The sequence below is a fragment of the Cupressus sempervirens genome, chromosome 3 (assembly GCF_028749045.1).
Source record: "Cupressus sempervirens isolate cs-2001-9-10 chromosome 3, ASM2874904v1, whole genome shotgun sequence".
NCBI classification, from domain to species: Eukaryota; Viridiplantae; Streptophyta; class Pinopsida; order Cupressales; family Cupressaceae; genus Cupressus; species Cupressus sempervirens.
In genome coordinates, this window is record NC_143120.1 from 1,007,510,614 (window position 1) to 1,007,522,161 (window position 11,548).

An 11,548-nucleotide genomic window follows, 5' to 3' on the forward strand; every position below is an offset into this window, starting at 1 on the left:
TCATCTAATATGCTCTTTCTTAGCTGATATATGCCCTATTTTGTTGTTTTTTTCTCAAAAAATGTATATCTCACCAATGACATAACTTTACTCATTTATATTTTTTGCTGCTATTCTTATATTTTTTCTGCTATGCTCCCCTTTTCTTATTTTTCTCCCTATTGTTCATACTCCCCTATATTGTATGTCTCCCATATTATATCTCCCCCTTTTTGATACTTATATCAAATGGGTTATACACCTATGGTGCATTTGTCTAAAAAGGATTTATGGAAATCCATTATTATCTTTAGAGCTACATCCCAATTATTATTACATCCAATGACTTAATTTTGGATTGCAAGCTTGGTAGCAAGGTGTGCTAGACCATCTAGAGTAGAAAGATTAGGATCTTTCTCCAATAGAGTTTCAACATAGCCTAGTTCCTTGTGCATTATCTCCATATGTGGGGTGAGGGTAGCTTGAATGCTTGTCAATTTGGCTCTAATATTAGCCTCATCTATTGTTAAGACAACTAATTGACTCTATGTTTGAAGAAATGCTATAAAATGCTTCTCACTTTGACCTAGATTTGATGGAAGTCTTGCACTTGATGCAGATATTTGACTTTCTAGACTTAGAATGTGACTTCTAGCCTCTTGGGTGAAGAGTGTGGGATTGCATAGTTTTGTTTATAGTGAGAATATATTCTCAAGTACCTTCTTCACATCCTCAACCTTTATTGCTAATGGAACTTTTTGTAGTTCTATCTCACTAGATATTTTCTCATTTACCTTGCCTTGAAACTTCTTTTTAGACAATTCTACGAGTTTTCTATTTGTATCAAGGTCTTCATTGCTGACCTTTTCCACTATATCTATCAATTGTTCTATTAGTGGATTGGTCTCTTCAAGAGTTGGTAGGATAAATGCATCTAAAAAGATGTCCTTTATATCTTGAAGTACTTTCTTCTGCTTGTGTTCTCTCCTAAGCATTTCTTGATGTTTCTTCCTTTCTAAGGCTTGTTGCAAAATGCCTATTTTTTCCAATGTCGCAGTATTATACTCATATTTTGGAACAACAATGTCTTCATCAAGGGTTATATCTCCATAATGTATTACCTTTTCTACCTTTAACAAGCTTGGGCTTGGCACTAAGATCTGCAATGGAATGGCTTCTGTGCCCAGCTTATGAAGAGCTTGTATAGAAGGAGTGTCATATGCTGGTAAGGCTACTAGTGCTTGGATGACCACTTGTTCCTTCACATTTGGTTCAATCTCTTCAGGGTTTCCCTGGTCTATTACTATGACTTGGCTAGCACCCTGTTCCTGTGTATTAGGTATAGATGAATCTACCTATCCTATTTTCTTTTGTTGACCTATAGTGGTGTCTTTCTCTTCTATTCTTTTCTCAACAATATCAATTTTAACACTTGTATCAACCTTGGTGGATGTTTCTATTGTTGTTTGGATTAAAGGTTTTACAATAGTAATTGAAGGGATAATGGAAGGTGGTTCTTATGGATTCATGTTTTCCCTTGTAACATCAGTTACTTCTTTCTGCAGTTCCTCTACACTAACCAAAACTAGATTTTCACAAAGTTTGACTTGGAGTGTAGACTGATCTAGTATTTTCTTTATATCTTCTATAGTAAGTTGATTGATGTTTTGAGCTGATGCATCAGGAACATCCTTTATAGTTATTGTTTCAGTTGTTTTTGTTGTGTCATGGGGAGGATTGATACTCGACACTTGTGTGTCCTGCACAATCTATTCATCTTGCGGCTACTCATCTATTGCCTTGTCATCATCTTGCTTTTCTATTTCTCCCCCACTTGTATTATATTTCTCATCCTCTCCCTTATCATCATCTTTTTCATCATCTTTACCCTCTGAAGGGTTAGCTTCTCCTTGCTTAATAGTGGTCAACCCATAAATGAGTTTCCATATTTTTGTTGACTTTTTCACAACATCCTCAATATTATTTAGGAGAATGCTAAATGCTCTAAATTTAGGTGTGAACCTAACTGCATATTTCTTGGCAACCTTAGCAATCTGTCCCTTAGTCAATTCTAGTATTACTTGGGCTAAGGTGGTTTCCTTGATTTGTCTTTCCAAATTTAGACAATAATGCAATTTTTGCTCAACGGTATCATATAGGCTTTTAGGTATTGAGTTGAAGAATTCTAGTGGTGCGTTCTTGAACTTTGACATCATGGCATATAATGCCTTTTCCACTTGGTTTTTCTCTTCTTTTACTAGTTTATCAAAATCAATATGTCTAAGACCTGATAAATCAACATTTCTTTTGAAATTTTCACATAGGTTCTCAAGATTTGAGAGAGGATTGTGACTTACCACCTTGAATTGACTATTATCATCTAACTCTGTCTTTTCTTCATTAGAATCTAGTGGAGCCACATACTTCCTTCTTTGTCTTTTCTATTACTATCCTCCTTTCTCTATTTGCATGGTCTTTTCTTTGGCCTTTTGGGTAGTTACATGTGTGGTGGCTCTAGTGGTAGGTGTAGTGGGCTTGGCTTGATAAGGTTTGACAATTTTCTTTTCCTTAGCTACTGGTTGTGCCTGTTCTTTCCTCTTCTTTGACTCAACAGGAGTAGGTGCTTCCTCAGCTTCTTTTCCCTTAGCACCTTCAGTCTCCTCCTCTTATTTGTCCTATCCCATGCCTAGAGTTAAAGCTAGAGGTTCTTGAGTTTGAGGTTCATCTTCCTCTTCATCCTCTTTTTCTTTTTCTTCTTCTTCCTCGACACCCTCTCCAAATTTAGCTTTCAATTTCTTCACAAACTTCCTTCTTCTTAATTGTAGAGGTAGTTTTCAATTCCATGGAATATTTGATTTCACCATCTCATAATTTCCAAAGAATTTTGTAGTCTTATCTACTTCCTCTACAAGTAGAGCTCTGATGGTTGTTGAGGCTTCATCTACATTTATCTCATATCCTAAGGGTCTCAACCATCTTACCCTTGGTATGGAAGCTTGTACATATGTGTATCCAACATCAACAAGAAAACATACATCATTATAATGTTTCTCCACTAAGGAAACTACTATCCTCATCCTTTCCTTCATTGACCTCTTGAAATCTTCAAAGTAACTTGTCATTATGGATTCAAAGTTTTCTCCTAGTTTCTCAATGTACTCCCCAATTTATACTGCAACTGACCTATTAGTTTTCCATCCTATTGTTCCAAATGAGGGAAATGTGTTATGTACATAAAAGAATATGCAAACCAGTATAGAACCAAACTTGCATTGTGCACTCTTGGTTTTCCTTATTGCTCCAAGGTTCTCCATAAGTTGTTGTAATTGGAGTTCTACATATCATATGAATGATCTTTCTTGACAATTTTATAACCAACATCCATAGCTATGTAGGGTACACTATTCAATCTACTAGATTGATAGAATTTATATAAGATTACCCTTGCAAATTTTTTTAGCAATGGATCAGTGATGGTATCTATACTTATACCTCTTTTATTCTAGACTACTCAAGTATTCTTCTCAATTACTTCCTTTGAATCACTTCTGAGTGTCTTTGGCTGATCTATGGTTGGGTAGGTAGTAACGCTATGAATTATTCTCTTGGTAATCTTGATTGGACCTCCTTCCAACCACAAGGAACCATCATGAATTTGACTTAGCACAATATGTATCCACTCAGTTTTGAATACATTTGGAAAATTTGGGGCGCATGCTAAACCCTTTTTCTGAAAAATTTTGTATTCCTCTTTCAAAACACCATTCTCACACAATATATTGTATGAACCTCTTATTTCCATGTCTCCTATGCTTCCTATCTTGCAATTGTAGCATTTCCTTACATCTTGCACCATTATCACATTTGGCAGGATCATAAACAATGCACCAGATGGGTCTTGTTTGTAAGCGATGTTAGGAATGGCCTTAAATATAGGTTTCTTTACTTCATTACTGACTAGCTGAACATTTAAAACTTCCTTCCCTTCAACATTTTTCAAACTTGATGCCATTGTGACAAGCTTGGGCTTATGAAAATTTAAACTACATAGCTCAGCTCTTGGTAAATACCTTTGAAAATTTGACAAACTGGCAATGAATTGCTACATAAATCCTCTATAATCACTTCTAAGGATTTCTAGGTTGCTTCTATCTCTTCTTGCCCTTTCTCAATTTTGAAATGATGAAAAATGAGCTCAAATCGATCATATAACCTTTGAAAACCTTGTATTTAATGATAAGTGCTTACACATCTATGAGCTCGACAATAACTAATTTTTGGATTCATTTGACATTTATTGATATTTCTATCACTCAGTAGCTACTACAAGCTTGACATCCACTAACTAGTTTGACAACTTGGCATCAACTAACATTCCACTTGACACATACATGAAACTTTTCATAATTGACAACAACATGAAAAATTTAAAGATTTATCTTGAATTTCTAATAACATCTTGCATACTCATGCTAATGTATTCCTTTTATTACTATCTTCTTTTGGAACTGATGCATGATATAACCTTTAAATGTTAGTCCCACATACCTCTTGTTTGCCTAGTTTGATGAGGTGTGATCACTTGACCCATTGGGTGAAGTGATCCCTTCTCTATTTAATGTATTGCAAACATCCTTCTTATTCCACATCTTGTTCATCTCATCTTTGATGTGTTCGATTTTTGCCATTCCTTTACCATTATTAAATTCACAACTTGGTGCCTTTGACCTAGTTGGACAATATCTACTGATATGACCAATCTTCAAATAGCTAAAGCATGTAGTTTGAATCAACCATCTTTTTTAATAGCCACTAAAGTGTGTCCTAATACAATTCTCAAGGATATGTCCATATTCTTGATAATAATGACAACCATATCTTGTGTTATAATCCCAATTATAAGATTTGTCATTGTTTCTTACATCTATTTTATTTCTTGATGACCACATGGACTTGGATCTGCATTCAAAAGTTCTATGTCAATACTTCTAACAATTGTAGCAATATCCTTCAAGTCTTTTTATATGCATGGTCCTGGTTCTGCATTCATGTGCCTGATGACCTTGCTTGTTGCACTTATGACAATGAGTCATGTTCTTAGGCTTGACATTTTGATTTGTAATCCTTCTCCTACACATATTAGCAATATGCCCTTTCTTACCACAATTATGAAAATTAGGTTTGGAGTTCTTACCTTTGATATTCCTTTCTTCTACAACCTTGGAGGATGATTCTCCTTCTTTAGTGCTTGTGTAGCCCAATCCTCATGTATCATTGTTGGATCTATGGATCTCAATAATTGCTCAAAGTATTTGATGGCTTTATTTGGCTTGTTGAAACTTTCAAAAAATTCCTTTTCTCTCTTTAGGTCACTCTATAATTGTTCATTTTGCAACTTCAATGTAGTTATTTCAATGTCCTTGACATTCAGTTCATAGTTGGCATTCATCATTTGACTTAGAGTATCCAAATACATGTTGGAAATATTACTTAGCTCTATTGACTTCTCTTCTAGTCTATTGACCATAATTTTTTTGTCTTCTTCAATCATGGACTTATCTTCTATAGCTCTCTTCTTTTGTTCACTCACCTCACGTAGTATTATAGCTTGTGATTCTTGCTCTAGCTTGAGATTTCTGATTTCCTCAGCATGAACTTTATTCTTTTCCACTAAATTTGCAACTATTGCATCAAATTCATTAGAGTCACCATCTACAAATAGCTTGGTAGTGTCTATTTCTTTATATAGTGTGTCATTTTCCACAATAGCAATCTCTTTCCTTCTCTTTAATGATTTCTTTAGTTCCTCTCTTGCCCATTTAGTTGATGAAGTATGAGATGTATTTCACTCTCCTAATTTTCAATAGTCTTTCCCAACTTGTAGACTTCCATTTCAAGATCTTTCCTCAAAATTGCAAAGCTTCTCTTTTAGAGAACAAGGCTTTGATACCACCTGTTGGAATTACAAGTGAAAATTGTAAACTTCTAAGGGGGGGGAGGGTGCATCAGTAGTTTAACCTCAAACCTATAAAACTTTCACCATTAATTCATGACATGCATTATAAAGTAAGCTGAAATAACATGTGAAGCCCATGCATCTAAAACATATAACCATGTAAGCATTCACACATAACACCAGATATGATTGCCTAGAAACCTTCCAAGTGAGAAAGTAAAACTAGGGTGGGGATGAAACCCACAAATCTTCACTACTATAGTAATAAATTCTATCCAATAAAGGTTACAATGTTTTAATCATGAAACATGATCTACCTTATGAAAGGTTTTCCCTGTTAAAGGCTTACAAAGACTATTACATCTTACCTTGTTAGAGGATTTCAACACCCTATTAGAAGTGTGCCTTGTTAGAGAACTTCAAATTACAACTAAGTAACTACCTTGTTAAAGGATTTCATACAGCTTATTAGGACTACTTTTCTTAAGAGATTTAACTAAAATCACCTATTAAAATGTCTTAGCATAGATCCCGCAATTGGCACTTGCTTGCCTGATAATAGATCATCTCTAAACAATGTCTAATTGATCCTTCTTGATAAGATGTCTCAATTTTATATCATTTTCTTTATGCTCTATTCTTTTCTAACTTATTCTACAATTCAAAATTTCTTCAAAGTCACCTTGAATGCTCTGCATGCAAACTATTTTTTTTGCTCCTTCAGTTCCTCCCACATTCACTCTCTTCTATCATTAAGAGTTTAGGGCTTCATCCTCCTTATGAAGACTTAGGGAATCTATGGCTATGATTCATCCATTTTTCCACTTAATCCTTCCCATTTTCTAACTGGTTGCATGTGATTGCATAGGGAATCCAAGTAGAGATTTATACTTATCTCCAAAATGTAGAAATATATCTTTAAGTTAGGTCAAAAATGGTTTACATAGTTTTTTTTTCCATTACAAACAAATATGTCAAAATTTTTTTACTCAATTGATGAAGTCTTTGATGCTGGGCATGCACTATTCTATATACTATGACTCAAAATCTTAATTAGTCGACATCCACTATTTACTTGGCTCCTGAATCACTTGATATGGTCTATCTACTTGGCACTTGAGTGACTCACCATATGAGTGGCTCGACATATGAGTGACTTGACACTCCTTGCAACTCAACATGGTCTAATAGTTACATGTTGTGCGTGACATGTATTACTAGTTCGACATGAACTGAGTATATGGCTGAAGTGTGTTGACACTCACTTGTCATAACCAATCTAAGATCAACACCAAGAATACCAAAAAATACTCTATTACTATTATTTTTGCTATTCTTATCTTGTCAAATCCTCTAAATTAATCAAATCTGAAAATCCTCTAGAACACTGCTTTGTTTTGTATCTTCATGTTGTATATTTCCCTCAGAGATATTCATGAATCTTTCTAAATCTCCCTAATAAAGTAGAGATTTTTATGCACTCTTCTCCCTCATATACACTTAGGAAATGTTTTTTATGCACTCTTCTCCCCCATTGACATCAATGAAAAAGACCTCATTATGTCAATTGTTGCTCAAAGACTTTAACCAACTGAAGTGTCCAAAGAAATTGTTTAATGCCAAATACCAAGAGTCCTTAATGACTCTTCTCACCATAGATACTACTCCATATAGGAAGCATCAAAATTTAGTCCAATCAAACAATAGTTCTCTATACCACTGGATTGATGCAATCTCTGCATCACCCACTTTGAAGTAGGTAGGGGCATGGACCCAAGCATACCTCTCAAGTACCCAAATGTATCTTTAGGTAAGGGATTTGTAAAGATATCTACAATCTGATATTTAGTACTCACATACTCCAATCTAATCTCCTTTTTTTCTACTTTCTCTCTCAAAACATGATACTTAATAGATATATACTTAGTCTTAAAATGCATTATAGGATTCTTAGACATACTCGCTGTACTTGTGTGATCATAGTATATGATAATAGGTTCTAAAAATTCTATCCTAATGTCCTTTGCTTCATCCACATCACTTGATTACATTTATTTGTTGTTGCTATATACTCTACCTTAGCTATACTCTATGAGATACAATTGTGTTTCTTGCTTTGCAAAGAAACCAATCTTCCTCCAAGAAAGAATGCTCCACCATTGATGCTCTTTCTGTCATCCATACTACCTATCCAATCTATGTTAGTATATGCACATAGAGTGAAATCACTCGATCTATCATACCATATTTGATAATTAGATGTTCCTTTCAATTATCTAAATATCCTTTTTACTGCTGCATAGTGATACTCCTTAGGATCAGCTTAAAATCTAGCTATATTCCCAACTACATTTTCTATATCTGGTCTAGTGTGAGTCAGATATTGAAAACCTCTAACCATGGATATGTACTTCTTTTGCTCAACTGTAGGTGTCTCATCTTTGCTAGATAACTTGTGTCTAGTTATCAATGGTGTACCAACAACCTTACAACTTTCCAAGCCAAATCTCTTCAACAAGTCTTTCAAATACTTAGTTTATGAAATAAAAATGTTGGAATTATAATAGGAAAGGTAAAATTTGAGAGTGTGGGGGATGGGTAGGGCGAGGAGCGGGGGTGTATCCATGCTTCAAATTTTTACCCATAAAACATTCACCATACACCCATCTCACAATTCAACAAGTAAATTGAAATACCATAAAATGCATAAGTATGTAAAAAAGTAAGCATTCAAACACATATGACACAAGATATGATTGCGCAAAAACCCTCCAATGAGAAAGTAAAACTGGGGTGGGGATGACACCCACAAATCTACACTACTATAGTAAAAAAGTGTATCTAATGAAGGTTTCAATGTTTGATCATGAAACATGATCTACCCTATGAAAGGTTTTCCCTCTTAAAATCTTACAAAGACTATTAGGTCTTACCCTATTAAAGGATTTCAACACCCTATTAGAAGTGTGCTTGATTAAAGGACTTTAACTCACATTAAGTAAGCATCTTGTCAGAGGATTTCAATATAGCCTATTAGGACTACTCTATTAAGAGATTTAAGTAATGCACCTATTAGAATTTCTTATCAATGATCCTATGATTATCACTCTGTTGATTGATTCCAGATCACCTCTATACTGATGTGTACTTGATCCTTTCTGATCAGATGTCTCTCTACTATCCAATGTTTCCTTTCCTATGTTCTCCTTTAACTAATTCTATGGTGAAACTCAAATCATAATACCTTGGTCACCATGAATGTCCTATTCGCACATACAAACTCCCCTCTACTCTTAGCACATTTAGGGTTTGTCCTCTACTTTATTAGCACTTGAATCAATCAACACATACTATCTTCTTGGCATCTAAGTGACTCAACACTTGAGTGGCTTGGCACTAACTATTTACTTGACATGCTCTATCTTATATGTTGTGCTCGACATATGTTACTTGTTCAACATGAACTAAGTAAATGACTTAAGTGTATAGAAACTCACTTGTCAAAATCAATCTGAGATTAACAATGCCCCCTTTGACATGAGTATCAAAAACACTTGGTCATGCATTAATGATCTTATCCTTATGAACATAACATAGATATCTATTCATCTTCTATACAAAATTTCAAAATATAAACATTTTGCAAAACATGACTTATCAGTCATACCTCAAAATTTCATAACTCCCCCTGAGTTGGTTGTTGAATTTTGTTGCTTTGTTCATTTACTTTTGGGTTTTTCTCTCTCTTTTCTCTACTTTCTCCCTCATTACTCTTACTCACCATTTTTGACACTTATGTTAATGGGTTATACACTAATAGTGTATTTGTCCAAAAATGATTTATGGACCTCAAGTATGATGTTTAGAGTGGCATCCTAATTATCAAAAGCTACCTCCAAGGACTTGATTTGGATGGCCAACTCAGTAGAAAGGTGGACTAATCCTTCCTGTGTATAAAAATGAGGATCTTTCTTCATAAGAGTTTCAACATAGCATAGTTCCTTATGCAATATCTCCATGTGTGGAGTCAATGTTGACTGGATGCTGATCAGTTTAGCCCTTATGCTAGCTTCATCTATTTGAAAAGATGCTAACTAACTCTGGGATTTCAAGACATACCTAAAGTGTTTCTCACTTTGAGTTGGAGACTTGGGAAAAGTAGTGCCAGATGACTATATATAGCTCTCTAAACTCAGGATGAGATACCTTATTTCTTGTGTGAAGAGTGTAGGATTACACAATTTGGATCACAAAGAGAGAATATTCTCTAGTAACTTCTTTACACTCTCTATCTTGGTTGCTAGCTCAACCTATGTTAGTGCAATAACACTTGATATATTCTCATTTACCTTATTGTGGAAATTCCTTTTAGATAATTCAACTAGTTTTACATTTGTATCTAGGTCTTTGTCATTAACCCTTTCCACTATATTGGTTAATTGTTCAATGATGGTCTTATTTTCATCAAGAGTCGATAGACTAAATGCATCGAGGAAATCTCTTTGATCTCAATAAAAGCTTGCTTCTTCCTATGCTCCCTTCTAAGTAGTTCTTTATTTTTATTCTTTGTTAGGGCCTCTTATAATATACCCATCTACTCAATTGTGATTGTTGTCTAATAAAATTTAGGCAATACAATCTCTTTATCTAAGCTAATATCACCATATTTAGTTACCTCTTCTACATTAGATAAGCTAGGACTCGGCCTTGAAAATTGCAATGGTGTAGCATTTGTTCTTGGCCTCTGAAGAGCTTGAATAGAAGGAGTAGCATATTCTAGTAATGTCACCAATGTTTAAATTGCTAATTTCTCCTCTAGGTTGGATGTCAAACTTAACTCTTTAGTCTTGTTGTTCTCTTCCTCTATAGTTCTAGTTACACCTTGATCTTGTGCTAGAGGTGCAGATGTATCTACCTAACCTATTTGACCTTGAGTACCTTTATTCTCTTGTGTCTCTACCTTGTCTTCTCCAACTATCTAATCCTTATCATTTTTAGTTTCTTACATATTCACTAAGACTGGAGTGTCTTGCATAAGTGTACTGATTGTGGAACTTGTTGTTTCCTTCCTTTGATATATCACTATAGGTAGTGAAGCTTGTACACTTATTACTTGAGGAGTTACCATAGGTGTGTCTGGTATTTTCATTTCCTCTTTTGAAGTTATTATATCTATCTTTTGAATTTCATCTACACTTACGGTATACGGTTGTCACATAGTTTGGCCTAGAGAGTGGTTTCAACAAGTATCTTTTTAAAATCATCCTCTATGGGGGGATTGATGTTCTAAGCAATATTCTTAGAGACATCCTTAACTTTGATAATTTCAATGTTTGCACTTGTCTCCTGTGGAGGGTTAGCAGTTGCCACTTGTGTATCTTGTACACTCTATTTTGTTTGTTTCTCTTCTTCAACAGGTGCCTAGGTGTCAATGCTCATATCTGTGCCTCCCTCAATTATTCCTTGTTCAATGCCATCTTCTTCATCCTTACCTACCTCAATAGGTGTTTGCTCAACTTCTCTAGATGTTGATAGTCCATATGTTATTTTCCACATTTTCTTAGACTTCTATACAACATCCTCAATGTTATTTTATAGTATGTTGAATGCCTT